Here is a 19699-nt window from a genome sequence, read left to right as displayed (position 1 = left end):
TAGAAGTGTGTCCCTGGAGCCACTGTGCAGTAATTTTGGACTTGTAGAGTGTCACATTGCCCTGCTGAAATTGCCCAAGTCCGTCGGAATGCACCATGGACGTGAATGGATGCAGGAGATCAGACAAGATGCTTACGTACGCGTCATCTGTCGGAGTCGTATCTAGACGTATCAGGGGTTCCATGTCACTCCAACTTCACACGCCTCACACCATTAAAGAGCCTCCACCAGCTTGAACACTACCCTGCTGACATGCAGGGTCCATGGGTTCAAGCGGTTATCTCCATACCTGTACATGTCCGTGTGTTTGGTGTTATACCAGATTCCTGATACTGACCGTACGCTCGTGAAATGGCCGTACGGGAAAATGTGCACTTCATCGCTACCTCGAAGATGCTGTGTTCCATCGCTCGTGCGCCGACTATAACACCACGTTCAAACTCACATAAATCTTGATAACTTGCCATTGTAGCAGCAGTAACCGATCTAACAATTGCGTCAGACACCTGTTGTCTTACTTAGGCACTGCGACTGCAGCGCCATGTTCTGCCTATTTACATATCTCTGTGTTTGAATACGCCTGCCTATACCAGTTTCTTTGGCGCTTCAGTGTATAACTAAATGACTTTAACACATTTAGTTTCGAATTTGGGTATTCTCGCTACCAACATTGTATAGCATTCGGGTACTGTCTCCCGCGTTGTGACAGATGTAGGCCACGCCACAATGTGTACTGTGGTTTGCTGCAGAGACAGCTTGTCCGTTTAACGCAGCGTAGAAACTGAAAGAGAAAATAACTCGTAACCCTGGTTATTCACCAAAAGATTTAGTTGTAGGTTGAGAATAATTACATATCGAACTGGTAGTGAGTTGCGGTGTTTTTCAGTTCAGTAAAGCCTCTCTAGAAAGAAAGAACAAATTCATTTGTTTGAGGCTGGTAAATTGTTTTGAAAATGTGCAGTACATGTTCAAAAGCAATGTTTGTCATTGCTTGCGTGTTGTTTATGTTCTCGTATTTAATAAAGGTCACGTATAATGCCAGCCACTCACGCTGGCGAAACGTCAGGAAAATCTTCAAACGAACGTCTGCCCAAGAAACCGGGACAGAAGCCAACGGGCAGTACATCCACAAGTGACCACGAAAGCCTCGGCAGTTTTGTTGATGAGAGGTGCTGCTCTTTACTATGTCAGATGAACAATGATTTAAATGTTGCCCATCCTTTGATTGCTACTTCCATGATAAACGAAAAAGTCTTTCATTTAACTTATACAGATTCTAATCCAATTTTTATTATTTTCCGATTAGTAACCAGAGTTCACTGTAGTATAGCAGCTAAATTGCCTGTTTCTAATTTCGATTAAATTCGTCAGTTGACGGCTACTCCAGCCGGAGATGATAATATATTTCCGATTTTATACATTTAAAGAAACAAGAAAAGACGCACTTTTGTTCGGTGTACCGCCTGGGCACAAAAAGGATGAGAAATTCATTATTTCTGTACTTGGAAAAGTAAAATCATTTTGTTGAGTTGAATAACGGACGCTGCTGGCTTTATTCCAACATCATTAAATTATTTAAAAAAATACAGAGATGTGTTTCTTCTAGATTTGCCCACAGATATGTTCAGTCTGTTGAATTCCAGAGATTTCCAGTTGCCGCCGAAGCCGTGAGGACGATTAAAATCCCCCAGCTATTAAGAACGGCAAAAAGGTTTTCGTATTGCTTCGTAGTGACGAGATGGGATATTAAGCAGACTGCGGCCGTGAAAAATAGAACTCGTGTATACTGAACACCACACGCACTAGGCACGACCGTGTGCAAGCACTGCGCATATAAATCGTCAAACAAGCCGTCGTATGTGTATTTGAAGGCTGCTTCTGTCAAATACCAGCTCAATATCTTAACCAGTACGCCTCCTCGCACGGTCGATGTGTATGAGACGCTGGTACACTGGAGAATGTTAGCCATTGTGCAATATCGCAGTTATATTGCCCAGTGAACGGAACGCACATTTGACAAGTAGATATTGCTGCAATAAATTAACTTACTTTCGAAGACTTTTGTTGTAGCTTTAAAGCAGTTCCCTAAGAAGAGAAACTAGAATAATGTTTCGTTATTGGAATCCAAGAAAGGAGAGACTTGATCAATGCAGCTTCCGAAAGAAAATGGCTCCCCACTTTTAAAATATTTACACCCAGCTTTTCCCCTTTTGTTTCCCCTCACAGCACACAGCGTAATTAAATTCCTCAACTTTATGAGAAGTCATTTATAACGTGTAATTTGGCCCGACCTGTGTAATTTAAAGAAAATTGGATCCAGCTTTACATGAAATGCAAATTCATTTCAAATTCTCACGGGAAAACACTTAAACGTTTTTCTTTCCTTTCTTCTCCCTTCGGATATAAATTGCAACAGCTTCCTAAAGAAAATCTTGGTTTATATCATTGACTTTATAGTGTTTTACCGAAATTATCTACGAAATTGATTCAGTTGTCATATAATCCGAGTTGTTGAGACTACTATTTGTGATGCGATAGAAATCACAACGGAAGGCAGTTTATGTCATAACCAAGAAATTGCGTGTATACGTTGCTGCGCAACGTCAGTGTATTTAAAGCACTTAATCACGGAACCACCGAAGCTGCTGTAGGCAACCAGCTCCAATAAAGTCACAGACTAATATACACTGAAGCGCAAAAGAAACTTAATAGGCATGCGTATTCAAGTACAGAGATATGTAAACAGGCAGATTACGGCGTTGCGATCGGCAACGCGTATGTAAGACAGTATGTATCCGGCGCAGTTGTTACATCGATTACTGCTGCTACAATGGCAGCTATCAAGATTTAAGTGAGTTTGAACTTGCTGTTATAGTGGGCGCACGAGTGATGGGACACAGCGTCTCCGAGGTAGCAATGAAGTTGAGTATTTTCCCGTACTACCATTTCACGAGTGTACCATGAATACCAGAAATCCGGTAAAACATCGAACATCGCACTGTTGATGACTGGAAACATGTTGCATGGTCGGACAAATCACTTTTCAAATTGTTTCCAGCGGATGGAAGCGTGCGGGTATGGAGACAACCTCATTAATCCATGGACCGAGCATGTCAGCAGGGGACTGTTCAAGCTGGTGGAGACTCTGTAATGTTGTGGGGCGTGTGCAGTTGGAGTGATATTGGACCACTGATACGTCTCGATACAACTCTGACGGATGACACGTAGGTAAACATTCTGTCTGATCACCTGCATCCATTCACGTCCATTGTGCATTCCGACAGAGTTGGGCAATTCCAGCAGGACAATGCGACACCCCACACGCCCAGAATTGCTACAGAGTGATTCCAGGAACACTCTGAGAGTAAAAATCCTTCCGCTGGCCACCAAATTCCCCAGACATGTGCTCGCGGGAGCCCTACACGATATTAGGCAGACGTACCTGTTTCTTTGGCTCTTCAGTGTATATATGTTGAAAAAAAAGTGAATCACCCGGGAGGGGAGGAAGATAGTAAACCATATTTCACGATATGTGAGAGGGTATGCGGTGTTATTTCAGTGACTGCAATATCGAGTCAAATTTACAAAGAACTTGGCACTATGACCTCTTTTATCAGTATGACGTTGCACTCCCAGTAGCCTCGATGCGTAGATTGATTCGTTTGAAAAGGGTGTCTGGAGCTGCTGTATCCTCTCGTGACGCAGTCTGTCACGCAACTTTGGTAACTGGTCCTTGATATCCTATATACTGGCTTTGGGACGGAGTTGACGTCCGAGTTGCTCGCACAAATGTTTTATCGGGATCAGTTCTGAGTATCTTGCTGACCACGGGAGTATCTCAGCATCACACAGACGGTTCATAAAGACACGTGCCATGTGTGGATGAGCATTGTTTGGCTACACTTATGCCATCAGTGTTTCCCCAGTCACTAGCAGCGGTAACCGGAGATCATACCCGTTGGGTCCCCAGGCCGTGACGCCAGTAGTAACGCAGCGGTGCCTCTCCAATGAGGTCCTTTCCAGACTCTTCCAAACTCTGTCAGGTGCTGATAACGCGTCTCGAACCAGTACGCGGCATCTCGGTGCCCTTGACAGTGATCACTTAGCATCTGTCGCTCGCCCTAATGTACCCTACCATAACTGCTAACAGCACTAAACATGAACAACATTAATACGCCCAGGTCTCCATTCTACAGTCAGAGAATTGCAATTGTTACCATTTGCATAAGGCAAAAAGTGTGTTCGCGTCCTGCATTACACTGACATCCGACGATATCGACTGGGTGCTTTACTTCTTTTGTCAGTCAGTGTAGTATACATTTTTACATGTCACCAACAGCAAAAAATCAAACGTCCGTTGCAGTGTTCAGTATACTGTCTCATCAAAGTCGTATAACCGAAGTACAGAGAGAGAAGGTGCGGTCAGATGCACTATGGTGTTTGAACGTGTCAATCAGCCCACTCTATGGCCAGGGTGCAGAAATCGTGATATACTTTCTATAAGAAAAACCTGTCCAGGTTACAGAAAGAGCGTAAGCTTTATTGACGAGTTTCGCCTTTTTGAGAGCTCTTTAGAAATCATACTGGAACTGCGGGTAACGCATTACTCATACGTAGTCCAAATTCTGGTGTGCACCTTCGGCGTAGGCATGCAGCAATGCTTAAACAGGGCCACATTTCCAAGCTTGACACAAATATTGGTATACAAACTGTAGTGGCCGTTAATACGTGACAACATGTGCACACACTACGTGAGCCAGCCTCAATTATTGCGCGCACTTGTGATCATGTATTCATGGCCACCACCAATTGTATACCAATATTTGTGTCAAGCTTGGAAGTGTGGCCCTGTTTAAGCATTGCTGCATGCCTTCGCCGAAGGTGCACACCAGCATTTTGACTACGTATGAGTAATGCGTTACCCGCTGCTCCTGTATGATTTCTGAAGAACTCTAAAAAAGGCGAAACTCGTCAAAAAAGCTTACGCTGTTCCTGCAACCTAGACTCTTTTTTTTCCTACTGAAGATAACCACCAGCGTGAGACATGTGGAATTTTAAGATACCATAGGTTATTGGATCACAGTTTACAAATGACAAATTTTACACGACTTGTAGGAGAGGTTCTGCCAATGAAGATATCTGCAACCACTAGGATTCGAACTTATTATGTCAGTTCTGTCAAGTAGTAACAATGTATTCCGATGATTCGCCAACGTCCTCGTAAGAAGTTCAGTTTTACTTGGCTACAAATTTTTCTCGCCAGTCATTAACTACAGTCGAACTGTACATAAGCAAGCCAGTATGGCAACGAAATTCTTTCAGTGTATTTTTCCTCCTCGGCTAACGTAGAAGTTACCATGATAGCTTTCGACTTCGTATAAAGTCATCTACGAATGATACGAAGACGTAACATGATAACTTGTCAAAAGATGATCGGATTTGTGTGATACTTGGCTGGAAAAATATAATAAATGCATGCCTGATCTATGAATGTGATAGCGTAACACAACAATGTGCTTGCCTGCAGTGGAAAGATATCAGTATAAATGTCGCTCATGAATTCACGGAACGCAGACGGACGCTTGATATTGTAACAACCGTTGACTCGGCGAAAATTAATGCCGTTGTTAGAAACGTTATTGCGTTGGTCGAAAAGAAAAACCGAATGACCTACAAAACGCTGTTTCCTGAGGAAAGCCTCTGTAATGATCTGTTTTAACTGGCGAAAAGTTTTGGTACTGTGATCCGCTACAGGAACACACGCTAGGAGATGCTGTTTATCTGCTGAAGCTGTCTCAAAATCTTTTGTACTTCATGTGCTGCTGCAGTTGCAATTATTGAAGCGTTGCGCAGTAACCGCGGTACTCGTGATGGAACGATTGTTTATCGCAGTTGTGCTCCGTTGAATACTGAGGTACGTCGTTAACAGTCGCCATTACGTTTGTGGAGTCGGGCGTATTGTTTCCGAAACGTAGGTATGGAAATAAAAGAAGCTGTTTCGACAATAGGAACTCTAAAACATCCATTAAAGCGGAGAGTCCTGAACATTACGTGGAGCCTTCTCGAATGCGGCAACTGCCGGCTAAGTGATCCTTTGTTGTCCGTATTGTCTGAGGCCCTACGAGCGCCCTCGAGCGCTGCTGCAGTATTCCGCAGCTGCCGGGAGCCCGCTGCTATAGTTAGTTTGCGCGTTTGTCACTGCTACCTTACGGTTTTTTGCTGCCTCGACTCGTCAGACAGACCCGGAAGGACGCATGGGAGCGTCTTGCAGAGAAATTCCCTTCGCCATGCTACGTATGCTCCCCAAGGGGAAGCGGAAGTGCAGTCGGTAGTAAGCTGCCGGCTCTGTCTACATAAAGCGGAAGGTCTTAGGTTGAATTTCTGTACTGTTACTGTGCTGAAACACCTCTACTGTTGAAAAAGCTTATATTGAACATTCGGATGCCTCGGAGTGTAGTAAAAAAAATTAGGTTTGTGTGTAATTTCGGAGTAAAAATAACTGCGCTGTTTTAAGTCCTCCCTGCAGTGCTTCATGTTAGTGACTCTTGTGGGCATCGAATGATACAGCCGAAACTTTGTAGTGTTTCGACGTAGCAATAACTCGCCGCCAAAGAAAATGATGTTGTAACGCAACGATATTTGGCTCTTGCACCCAGGTATCATCCCCAGCTCCAAATACAACATTACGGCATCATATGCACCCAAGTACAAAATAATTGATGAGTGTATCTAAAACGAGAAAAGCTGAAAAATATATAATAATGGATACGTTAAGTCCATCATTCATATCTGCATGCTGCTGACATTTTTTTTACGCACCAATAGCTTCAATCAGAACCCATTCAGTTAATATCAGCTCCTTACTGCACGAGAGTGACATAAAAAGGTATTGGTCTGGCAGCGAAACGGTAATAGCTCAAAGCCGGGGGTTCCAAATCTGGCGAAGAATATGGATGCTCTTTCGATTCCTACTTCAGACTCTTCAATTTTTCCATTTACAATGCAGATTTGTTGCTAGGAGCACACTTCTGATGGCAGGTATGGTTTCCTTTCCGTTACAAGCCGCTATTCGTGTACTTTTTCCATCTGTTTGGTTCAATGTATACGTCACTTATTATTATTACGTTAAAAAAGAACGATTTTCACTTCCTTGAAAACAATGAGCATAAGGATCCCGAAAGGTTAAATTGAACTTGTTTCGGTGCAAGGTCGCACATCTGATTGGACTTACATATTAGCCACAGTGGGGAAAAAAAGCGAATAAAATCAGTTGCATTCGTCAAAAAATAGTTCGAATGTTCCTGAGGATGTAGTTTCTGTTAATTCAGCAAGGCACCGATCTCACTATAAAGTTAGCGTTTTACGTTGAAGTGTTATCTGATCGCATACAAACCCTTCCAAAAAGAAACGGAGCCGTGAATGTACGATAGGATTCGCAAAACTACTGTTTTTATTTTTTCTGGTACATCGTCTATTCAGCCACTGTTAAAAAAGGAACAACCACAAAATGAAAAGTTCTAGGCTTGGCATACAGATTGCGTTTGTACCAATGCAACTTTGTAATATTTCTATATGTTGCGTAACAACGTAAATAACGAGTCATCTCCATTTTTGGAATAGCTGAGTTTATATGGATGGTTAAAGTAGCTGTGTAGTTTGTTATGCTCAAGTCGATAAACTAAAACCCTTTCATAAATTCTCTGGTTTGGCTGGATTATCGCCAACGAAAATTCGCACAAGCATTTATCGACAGTTAAGATGAAGTCGAAAGGTCACAACAGAGCATTGAACGATCGATCCGCCCGGATAGCCGAGCGCGTTGGCATGCCGGTCCCTGGATTCGGGGAGTGGCGCCGGCCTTGGGTAGAATCCGTCGGGCTAATTACGCCTGGATGTGGTTTTTTTGGCGGTTGCCCACATCCCACTGGGTGAATACCGCGCTGGTACCCACGTCCCGCCTCAGTTACACGATTCGCAAACACTTCGAAAACATACTCGCTTTTTCACATGGGTTAACATCAGACTTAGATGAGGTACACAAATTCCGCCCGTTGGGGTAGAGGAGGGGGTGGGGGAGGGGGTGTTGAGGACAAGAACGACATCCGGCCACCATCTACCACTAATATTGCCAAATCCAGACTAAAATGTCAATCTCATGACGATACTGGAAAAAGAAGAAGCGGATAGTGTTGAACGATCGGCAATTACAGGTGTAATCTGACGCCCTGGGCCATGCTGCGCATTTTACAAGGAAAATTAATTTGAGAAATCCTTGTGAAAGATTGATGTCACATTTACTGAATGCTGTCCGAAATTGAATAAAAGTAAACTACATCCTGAGGAATATTCGAACCATTTTTCGAAGAAGCCAACTGATTTTATTCGCCGCTTTTTTTCCCTCTCTGGCTACGATGTGAGTCTAGTTAAGTGTGTGACCTTGCACGGAAACAGACAGTTTCAATTTCACCTGTCAGAATGGTTACACTCAGTGTTTCCAGGGAAGTAAAAATCATTCTTTTTGAAAGTAATAGTAATAAGTTACGTATACATTGAACCAAACAGATGCAAAAAGTACACGAGTAGCTACTTGCAACGAAACAAAAACATATCTGTCATCAGGAGGATACTCCGAGCCACAAATTGCTTTGTAAATGGGAAAGTTGAAGAGTTTGAAGTACGAATCGTTAGAGTACCCATACTCTTCTTCGGATTTGGAAACCCCGTCTTTCAACTATTCCATCGTCAAAAAAATCCAATTAAGATATAATGGCTGCCATAGACTGAAATTCTGCTTACTTACCCAAATCGCGCAAAAGGAATGTGATCCACGGAGCGGAGAAACGTTCGACTAACTACTTTGACCTGAAAAGGGCTCTGTGTCAAGAAAAAAGTGTAATTTCTATCTAAAATAAACCCTTTCGCTGCAACACTGATACCTTTTTACGTCACTCACGTGCAGTACGTAGCACGTATTAACTAATGAATGCTGACTGGAACCATTGGCTTGTAGAAAATGTCAGAGACATGCAAGTATGTATGATGGACTGTATGTATCCGTTTTCTATATTTTCCAGCTTTTCTCGTTTTAGATGAATTTGTCAATTTTTTGTACTTAGGTGCATGCGATGCAGTAATGTCTTATTTGGAGCAGCGTATGACTCTTGGACGGGACAGCCAAACATCTTTGCGCATATTGACTTTCCAGTGAAATGTAGATCCACATACATTGAGGTGACGAAAATCATGGGGTTCCTCCAAATATCGTGCCGGACCTCATTTCGTGGCGAGGACTCGACAAGTCCCTGGCAGTCCCCTGCAGAAGTATTGACTCATGTTAATAGTATAGCCGTCCATATTCGCGAAAGTATTGCTGGTGCGGTGTCAATTATGTCCCATAAATGTTCGATGGGATTCATCTCGGGCGATCTGGGTGGCCAAATCATTCGCCTCAATTGTCCAGAATGTAGTTCAAAGCAATTGGGAACAGTTCTGACCCGGCGGCATGGTGCATTCCATCTTTGTTTGGAACATGAAATCCTCGAATGGTTGCAGATGGTCTCCAAGTAGCCGAACATAATTATTTCCAGTCAATGATCGGTTCAGATGGACCAGAGGAACCCACATCTTTTCATGTAATAAGTCCATACCGTAATGGAACCACCAGCAGCTTGCACAGTGCATTGTTGATAACTTGGGTCCGTGGCTTCGTGGGGCCTGGGCCACACTCGAACCCTACTATCAGCTCTTACCAACTGAAGTCGGGACTCCTCTGACCAAGCCACGGTTTTCCAGTCGTCTATGGTCGAACCCATATGGTTCAAATGGCTCTGAGCACTATGGGACTTAACTTCTGAGGTCATCAGTCACCTAGAACTTAGAACTATTTAAACCTAACTAACCTAAGGACATCACACATGTCCATGCCCGAGGCAAGATTCGAACCTGCGACCGTAGCGGTCTTGCGGTTCCAGACTGTAGCGCCTAGAACCGCTCGTCCACCACGGCCGGCGAATCCATATGGTCATGAGCCGAATATAGGCACTGAGGGCGATGTCGTGCTGTTAGCAAAGGCACTCGCGTCAGGCGTCTGCTGCCATAACCTATTAACACAAAATTTTCCTGCGCTGTCCTGGTGTATACGTTCGTCGAATGTCCCACATTGATTTGTGCGGTTCTTTCACGCAGTGTTGCTTATGTATCAGCACTGACAACTCTACGCAAACGCTGCTGCCCTCAGTCCTTTAGTGAAGGCCATCAGCTACTCCGTTGTCCGTGGCGAGAGGGATGCCTGAAATTTGATATTCTGGGCACATTCTCGACACCGTGAATCTCGGAATATTAAATTCGCTAACGATTTCTTAAGCGGAGTGTCCCACGCGGCTAGCCCCCAATTACCATTCCGCGTTCAGAGTCTGTTAATTCCCGTGGTTCAGCCATAATCATATCTGAAACCTTATGACGTGAGTCACCTTAGTACAGGTGACAGTTCCGTCAATACACCGTTCTTTTACACCTTGCGTGCGCCATAGTACCCACATCTGTGTGTATGCATATTGCTATACTATGACTTTATCACCTCTGTGTACTTTATCATCGGCAACGATTCTTTTCTTGGTATGAAGAATAACTAGTGTATGCGATTTACAAGTAGATACGCTTACAACTATTGCTGCGAAACTGTAAACTGTAATATTCCTTTTCGTCATTCATTCATTAGAGATCGAGCACTGATCTAGGTAATTTTTAGTTTGGGGATCGGAATCAGCCGCGTGGCGTCGCTTACAGGCAGCGCAGGCATCCCTCGAAATTGTATAATGAACCCAAAGAAAATACGAACCATAATAGTCCAACCGGGTTTGAACCCAGCCTCTCGCGAGTGTGACTCAGTGCGGCAGTCACTCGGTGCCGAGGATTCGTTGTCGCTTTCAGTGAAATAACTGCAGACGATTCGGGTCTGGATATAAAAGAACGGCTGCTTTGCCTGTGACGAGGGTACAGTAGTAAAGAAGGGGTGTCGGGTCCGAGGGTCGGCTGTAAGTGAAAGAGCGGCGGAGGACGCGACAAAAAGCGAGGACCCGGCGCAGTTGTGCCGCTTCCGGCGGCTGCGCGCAGGCGGCCATGTTGGGAGAGGTTAGTGCGCCGCGCCGCTCTGCCCCTGCCCCTGGCACTGGCTCGTGTTTTCGTTTCGCACCTGCCGCAGACAGGCCAGGCCAGACACGCTTAGCCGTCGCCGCCACCTGTGCGGATGTTGGCCAGCCTGTCACCACCACCACCACTGGCGGACAAAAAGAGTTAGCACTCCAAAACGTGTCTCGGCTGCAGAAATACAGTCGTATTGACCCAACGAGACGTTGGGGTTACAGAACTGCTGAATATTTTTCTTTCTTTCCATATCTGTGTGTGGTCTTTCGCCTGATCGAATAGCTCCATGAGGTCAGTTATCTTCACCTTAAATGTAATCGTAATACGTTGGAATTGTCTTGCAACCGAACTGCTACATCAGCACGGTTTTAGGAAGCATTGTTCGTGCGTAACTCAGCTTGTCCTTCTCTCACCTGTTACACTGCGAACTATCTATGAAAGGCGACAGGCAGGTACCGTATTTCTAGTTTAACGAAGGCACGAGCATACGAAATAGTTTCCCAGATATTTGACTGGCCCGAATACTTCCAAAGTTTTTTTTTTTGTATATTTTATTTATCTACTTTCGGAACGTGCCCTTATAGCCACTACAACGGTGGAATGTCTTTTCTGACGATACGAACGTAAGACCAACCCAACACGTAGTCCCCGAGCGGAGAAATCTACGCCCCGGCTCGGAATCGAACCTGGCCTCCTCGGTTAGCAATCCGCCGCGCTGTCCTCGCAGCCACAGAGGTGGAGACTTCTTAAATAACAGAGCCCAGTGTGTTATCCTCGACGGCGGGTGTTCATCAGAGACAAGGATCTCAGAAGTCTGCGGTTATTTGCTGATGCTGTGCTGTACGAGAATGTGTCGAAGTTGAGTGACTTTATGGAGGATACAAGAAGGCTGGCTCTGAGCACTATGGGACTTAACTTCTGAGGTCATCAGTCCCCTAGAACTTAGAGCTACTTAAACCTAACTAAACTAAGGACATCACACACATCCATGCCCGAGGCAGGATTCGAACCTGCGACCGTAGCTGTCGCGCGGTTCCCGAGTGTAGTGCCTAGAACCGCTCGGCCACTCCGGCCGGCGATACAAGATGACTTAGACAAATTTTCTAGTTGGTGTGATGAATTTTAGAAAAAGTATAAAAATGCAAGTTAATGCAGATGAGTAGGAGAAACGAACTCGCCATGTTCGGGTACAGCATTAGTAGTTTCCTGCTTGACAGAGTCACGTTGTTTAAATGTGTGGGCGTATCGTTGCAAAGCGATATGAAATGGAGCGAGCGTGTGAGGACTGTGGTAGGGAAGGTGAGTGCTAGACTCCGGCTAATTGGGAGAATTTCAGGAAAGTGTGGTTCATCTGTAAAGGTGACCTCATACAGGACGCTAGTGCGACCTGTTCTCGAGTACTGCTCGAGTGTTTGGGATCCTCCCCAGGACGGATTGAGTGAAAACATGGAAACATTTCAAAGGTGGGCTGCTAGATTTGTTACTGATAGGTTAGAACAAGATGCGAGTGGTACGGAGATGCTTTAGGAAATCAAATGGGGATCCCTGGAGGGAAGACCACGTTCTTTTCCAGGAACACTAGTCAGAACCGGCATTTGAAGATGACTGCCGACTAATTCTATTGCCGCCAACATACATTTTGCGTAAGGACCACGAAGATAAGATACGAGAAATTAAGATTCATACTGAGGCATATAGACAGACGTTTTTGCCTCACTCTATTTGCAAGCGTAACACGTAGGGTATGTCTAGTAATGGAACAGGTTACCTTCCGCCACGCCCCGTACGGTAGCTTGCGGAGTATGTATGTAGATGCAGAGACTTTCGCCTGACCGTTGTTTTTTTTAGCCAGTCTTTATATCTTTCATTCCCTAACCATGAGAACAAGGCAGGATGCTATACAATTGTGTCAATCATATTCGAGCTGACCGTAGAGAGAAGAAAAAGACTTCCAAATTCCGAATCTGTGGGAGGGAATGTCCAGTTCCCGGGATTTTCGAGACAGTGGAAGGAAACCTCTCGAAAACTTTGAACAGAATATCGCGATTCAAATTATTTTTAATTGCTGTCCGGGACAAGGTAGACCATCGTCCCAGTCGAGAATTATAATTATTTTTGTGTAAAATAGAGCTGATGTAAGCGGTGCAAAACACGACTACCGCGTTACAGCCACAACTTTCAGTAACCGCAAGAACAATCACACAGCCCAAAAATTAGATTGCGAAAATGCAGTCACAGAGAAACCGGGAGGAATCATTGCGGGTGATGAGATGTTTGGTACAGACTTACTTTTAATACAAGATACACAACTACATAAACAAGCACGTCCGGAACTAAGTGACAAGATTTGGCCTAAATATCTGTCACAGCTCAGGATGCCACATAGGTGACCACATGGTAATTTCTTCTCCACGGTGAAAGAAATGGCAGAACCATGAATGCCTCCTTGCCAAAAGGAACGTCCTTTGGTTTCAGTCCTTCATGTAGAGATACTTCAGTGCTTTAAACACTAACATCTATGTTGTCTCCTTTACATCTGTATCTGGCACCATACTGCGACGAATTGTACATAGTGTACAGTATTCATTTTCGTCCTGTCTATTCCATTCGAGTGTGACGCACGAAAAGGTGCACTATCGATATGCTTCGTATAAGCCTGTATTCCTCTGATTTTTACGTCATGACGATTACGCGAAGTATATTTCCGACGAACGTAATTTTTTCCCACTCGTCAATGTACGCAACGTACCTCCGGTAGCAGCTGCCATTGGAGAATTTTGAGTACTTTTGTGACGCTGTCGTGATGATTAAATGAAGGTAGACGAATTGGGCGGTTTTCCTTTAATTTCATCCTTCTTACGTAATGGAAACTTGGTAATAGTGGCAGGGTGATGAATAAATCGGTTTACCATCGTGACAGAATGTTCTATTGGGGACATTTCAGGTACACAGAAGATGTAAAATTTGAAATGCAATTTTTGTTAGCAGCCACAACCATTCAAATGCTTTCGGACAACTCGTACTGCGATAAGTTGCGTTAACTATTGAGGTTCGTATTTTAAAGTCTCTGGTATATTTTACTGCCTATTCTGTACTCCCAATTGTCGCTTCGATAAATCATGCTTTCCTGTCACAAACCGTACCTGAAATTTGTTCCCTTAGTCACACTGGACAAATTCGTCTTTATTTTGGCGTTGATAAACAGTTTTGGCGGTCGCAGTTACAACCAATATTTTATCGTTTATGTCACAAAGCGAAAACACTTTGACACAACCTAGTGACAAAATTTTTAATGTGGCAGTGAAAGATGCATCGTCCTCGGTTAGCCATTCGTCATCTGCAGGCACAGTCGATGTCGCTGAAACTCCAACAGAAACACTAGCTGCATATGTCGTATCGGTTATTTATTTCTGCTGCTGGTGGTAGGAGGGGAGTCTGCTCGGCTTAAAACTCGTTCCATCAGCCCCCCTTTGTCCGGTGCATTAAGTTACCCCGTTGAATGAATTAGCCACTTGCCACAAAGGAGAGCTAATAGCCCCTCCAGGCTACCCCACTGGCATTAGACCGTGCCGCCTTGTTTCTCTTCTGTTTCGCCGGCGGATTTAACGTCTTGAGTGAAGCAAGGTGCAATACTTGTACATGTTCCTACAGTTGCGCAATTTCATCTTATTTCGTCTTTCATTAATGTGTAACAAATTCAAGTGGCAATGCTTTCCGTCAGACAAACGGTAGTGCCGTATTTTGTGTCTAGTCTTCTTACAGTCATTATTGGGTGTCCTTACGGAAGCGAAATTCCTCTGCACTGAAGAATGTATATATGAACAAGACGATCTGCGTTTAGTTTCATACCCGTATTCCTACCATTGTTTTTAAATATATTTCTGTAATTATTAAGCAAGAGGAAAAGGAATCTTAATTTGTCGCGGAGTTAACAGAAGTAACTAGCGAATCAATATAAGGGTCCGTGTGTTCAACACTATTGAAATCTCTAGGAACTTATGTAAAATGAAACCATAATAGAAATGCCAAAGTATCTTGTCCACCACTATCTGTACTGCGTTTCACGGCGGTTTTCTGCATATGCTGTACTGCATGTTTGACCGCTCGAAAATGATTACGTCAAATGACCACTGAATGTGATTTCGGTATTTAGAAGGGAAAGGGGAAAGTGCCAAGTGTTTTGGTTCCCAACTATCTAAAAGTAACGGACGAAAAATCAGTATTTCGAAAATAACTGGTACTGGCAAAGTACAGTTTCCACAGAAGCACGTATACATCAGACTCGATAAAGAAATGTAAGTTGTTGTTTTTTTGGGGAAGAGACCAAACAGCGAGGTCATCGGTCTCATCGCATTAGGGAAGGATGGGGAAGGAAGTCGGCCGTGCCCTTTGAAAGGAACCATCCCAGCATTTGCCTGGAGCGATTTAGGGAAATCACGGAAAACCTAAATCAGGATGGCCGGACGCGGGATTGAACCGTCGTCCTCCCGAATGCGAGTCCAGTGTGCCACCACTGCGCCACCTCGCTCGGTCAAAGAAATGTAAGGATCCCATATAAATACTTCCATTGTTTTAATATCAAAATATGCTGTTATTAAACGAATAACTGAGAGAAATGGCGGAGTGATAAGACGTTGGACTCGGATTCATGAGGACGGCGGTTCCCATCTCCATCCCGTTATCCAGATTTAGATTTTCCGTAATTTCCTTAAATCGCATAAGAAAAGTCTGCGAACGATCCTCTTGGAAAGAACACAACCGATTTTTTGCCATCCTTCCCCAATCTGGGCTTGCGCTCTATCTCTCATGATCGTCGATGTCGAAGGAAAATTATACACTAATCTTCCTTTCTTCCCTCCTTCAAGACAATAGCTTGTAGCAACAACCGCTCCCCTCCTCTTCCCCCTTCCGAGTCTTTAAAGAATCGAACTGCCACGTATAAATCAGTTCCAGTGTGGATGAGTGCGGTCCAGATAATTTACGCTCCGTTTCAGGAAAGATAGTTTTTCACACATCTCCATGTCCATGACGTCATATATCCTGAACTGCCTGTCGTACAATGATATAATTTTTTTGCAAAATGCGGTGCGCATACAGTTAGTAATAAGGAAGTAATAAATTAAAACTGTATGCATGATGCGGAAGGCATAAGGGATGAACAGTGAAAATGTTAGCGATTGTTTTATGCGAGGTGTCAGCGAGAAAAAGTTTCTAAAAGGTTTGAAATTATCTGTGAAGATCGTTAGAAGTCGCTAACTGCTGTGTCAGCATTGTGCAGTTGATGTTAATGATTTGATATTAATCTATTAAATCATCACACCTTTCACTTTGTTGATATTTTCGGAATAACATAAAAAAATAGTTCAAATGACTCTGAGCACTATGGGACTTAACATCTGAGGTCATCGGTCCCCTAGAACTTAGAACTACTTAAACCTAACTAACCTAAGGACATGCCCGAGGCAGAATTCGAACCTGCGACCGTAGCGGTCGCGCAGTTCCAGACTGAAGCGCCTACAACCGCTCGGCCACAGCGGCCGGCTACAATAACATCAGTCAGGTAGCTCATTTGTGTGGCCATATTATGAACAGCTGTGAGATAAATGGTTTATTAATATTGACTCTGTACGTGCAACTGCTGAAATGCGCTTTTTTCCCCTCAAGACACACGTGTCGTCTTTCAAGACGTCGTGAATGATTGGGTTTCCATGTGTGTTTCTTGTTTACAGTTAGGATTTCATGTCTACATGCACGGTTCACTAAAATTTTCACCGTTGGCTCTGATATTGTAAATAAAAAGAGGGTAAGGACACCAGTTTCAGATGTAAGAGCGAAGAACGAAACATGACGAAGCAATGACGACAGTGAAGTCTACAGGTAGGGCAATATCTTGCACACAGGGGATGGAAGGGAGGAGAAGGGGTTGTTTCCCTGCACCTCACACCACCTCAACTGTCGCAAGCATTCTTCTCTGCTACCTCCTGAATAGTTCACTAACGAATGACTGTATTACATGCTAAAAGTAATTGTGTCAGCGGCGATCTTCATTTTCTTTTTTCAAACAGACTTTTTTGTCGTTCTGCGTATTTCTGCGAGAAAAAGAACCGCATCTCACTAGTGTAAGTTCTCGTCGACCCACTAATTTTTTCACTTCTTGCCTTATGTTTGGTTCTACATGAAGATCTCTCGTTAATCACGTCACTCTCATCTTAAGCCATGCATGCCGTGTCGTATGCATATCAACGGATACCGTTCGCACTGATGCCGAACGTCTTTAGAATTTTCTCTGCGGCAATTTTCTCAATGTGCAAGGGTTCCAATTGTCACTTTCGTACTTAACGGGGAGCCGGCCGATGTGGCCGAGCTATTCGAGGCGCTTCAGTCGGGAACCGCGCTGCTGCGACGGTCGCAGGTTCGAATCCTGCCTCGGAGATGGATGTGTGTGATGTCCTTAGGTTTAAGTAGTTCTAAGTTCTAGGGGACTGATTACCTCAGATGTTAAGTCCCATAGTGCTTAGAGCCATTTGAACCATTTTTGAACGTACTTAACGGAACGGTCACAGGGTTACGGTTGGTAACAGGGCAGCCTGTTTAATGTCATCGACCACGAACACGTTTTAGCAGCTGATTGTTGTGCCACTACATTCGCCAACCGAACGCTGTGCCAGAAACGTCAGCAACGAATGGTTGGTGGGCGTAAGCCTGCACCAAGTGTGTATGCAAGCATATGCGGGCTGCCCCCAATACATAAAACACAGCTGCTGCAAGGCAGAACACGTAAATCTCCCTAGCTGTAATCATTCTGAGGGCGTGTGCCTTCATTGTTCGTCCCTCTGCTCTTTCAGGCCCCTTTTTTCGGCTGTTTTCTTTTTCTCTTTCGTGTGTAATAATAATGTCGCATGCAAGTATCAATACAGTTACTGCTTCTGGAGATTATTTATGTATTTTATTTATAATGGTATACTCTGACAGTGAATATGTTCGAGAAATGAGAAACCGCACAGTGTAGACCAGTAATATGAACCCTGGATCTTTCAACTTCCATTTGAAACTACCTTACTTAATGTTATGCCTGGACACTTGTTCTTTTCTTTTTTCTGCGGATGAAGGGCACCTCCTAATTTGTGTAACCGCCTTGCTACCTGCGGCATAATAGTTTTGGTTCAAATGGTTCAAATGGCTCTGAGCACTATGGGACTCAACTGCTGAGGTCATTAGTCCCCTAGAACTTAGAACTAGTTAAACCTAACTAACCTAAGGACATCACAAACATCCATGCCCGAGGCAGGATTCGAACCTGCGACCGTAGCGGTCTTGCGGTTCCAGACTGCAGCGCCTTTAACCGCACGGCCACTTCGGCCGGCAATAGTTTTGGTAGCAGGTTAATATCTTCTACAGTTAATGACTTAACGCGAACAACTAAGTGCATCAAACGCCTCTCTGGAATGTGCACACTAGTCGTAATGTTGGTAATATGTTACGTTGCATTCATCTGTGGCCCCTGAATGTCGTTAAGATATACTTTTTTACATACATCATTGTGAGTATCCCTCGTATTTTGAAGTAGCAATACAACTAAAAGAAACAGAAGTTTCGAGATCAGTGATGAAATAAAAAAGAAATGTATTTAGTCGGTCAGAGGATGATTTTCACATCTCAAAAGGAAATATTCAAGTTTCGATATTCGCTTGACACCATTATCCTGAAACCACGTATTGGACTTATTGCGTTATATTAAGAGTTGAAATATACCGCTATGATATTGTTAGAAACCAGTTTCTCACCGCTATCATTGCCTAGAGGGCGCACAATATAAAGTTTTCAAACTTTATTGAATAAATAGTTTTCTTTAGATGGTTTAGATAAATTAAGGGCTACCTGTCTGGACTGAGTTTAGAATTTGGGCCATGGCTTTTCTTCAAACGTATTGCCATTTTTATGTTTGCTGTTTTAGCTTCGGCATTTAAGCGTCAGCACATCTTTAAAAAAATGCTAGAAGCATTCCGTTGTAAATAAAGAAGTCTTTCAGAACACCTCTCGAACACAACTTCGTTACAGTCTAAAACTGCCCGCTTGTCCGCGGTATATTCCCTCCCTTCGAAACACCCGGACCGGCGCATAGCTTCGATCTCTCATAATCTCTTTCCCGACCCTTCTGGGAAATCTCTGTTTAAAGTATCGCCCGCTCTCTTACATCGAGTAAGATAATACTTACCATGACAGACCCACGTGTTCCACCAAAAAGATAGTGGAGCGATAAAACTATTACATTTTTTCCATTCAGTGCTATACCCTAACAGTAAGGAAAACGGAAACAACATAAACTTTGATTTCACATGACTGAGAGCAACTGTAGCACCTGTGGTTCTATTCCAATTAGAACCGCTGAAGCAAGTAATTATAACAACCTCATGGTATTGCCGACCGGAGTGGCCGTGCGGTTCTAGGCGCTACAGTCTGGAACCGAGCGACCGCTCCGGTCGCAGGTTCGAATCCTGCCTCGGGCATGGATGTGTGTGATGTCCTTAGGTTAGTTAGGTTTAATTAGTTTTAAGTT

At 43.9% G+C, this 19699-nt stretch overlaps 1 protein-coding gene across 1 annotated transcript in view; it reads left to right on the top strand.

Moving 5' to 3' along the window:
- Positions 1-19699, top strand: part of LOC126259616 (kalirin) — a 1784965-nt gene that overhangs the window by 713579 nt on the left and 1051687 nt on the right. The gene's annotated exons all lie outside the window — the stretch shown is intronic.

The sequence above is a fragment of the Schistocerca nitens genome, chromosome 5 (assembly GCF_023898315.1).
Source record: "Schistocerca nitens isolate TAMUIC-IGC-003100 chromosome 5, iqSchNite1.1, whole genome shotgun sequence".
Lineage (NCBI taxonomy): Eukaryota > Metazoa > Arthropoda > Insecta > Orthoptera > Acrididae > Schistocerca > Schistocerca nitens.
This window is presented reverse-complemented; position numbering and strand designations above follow the sequence as displayed.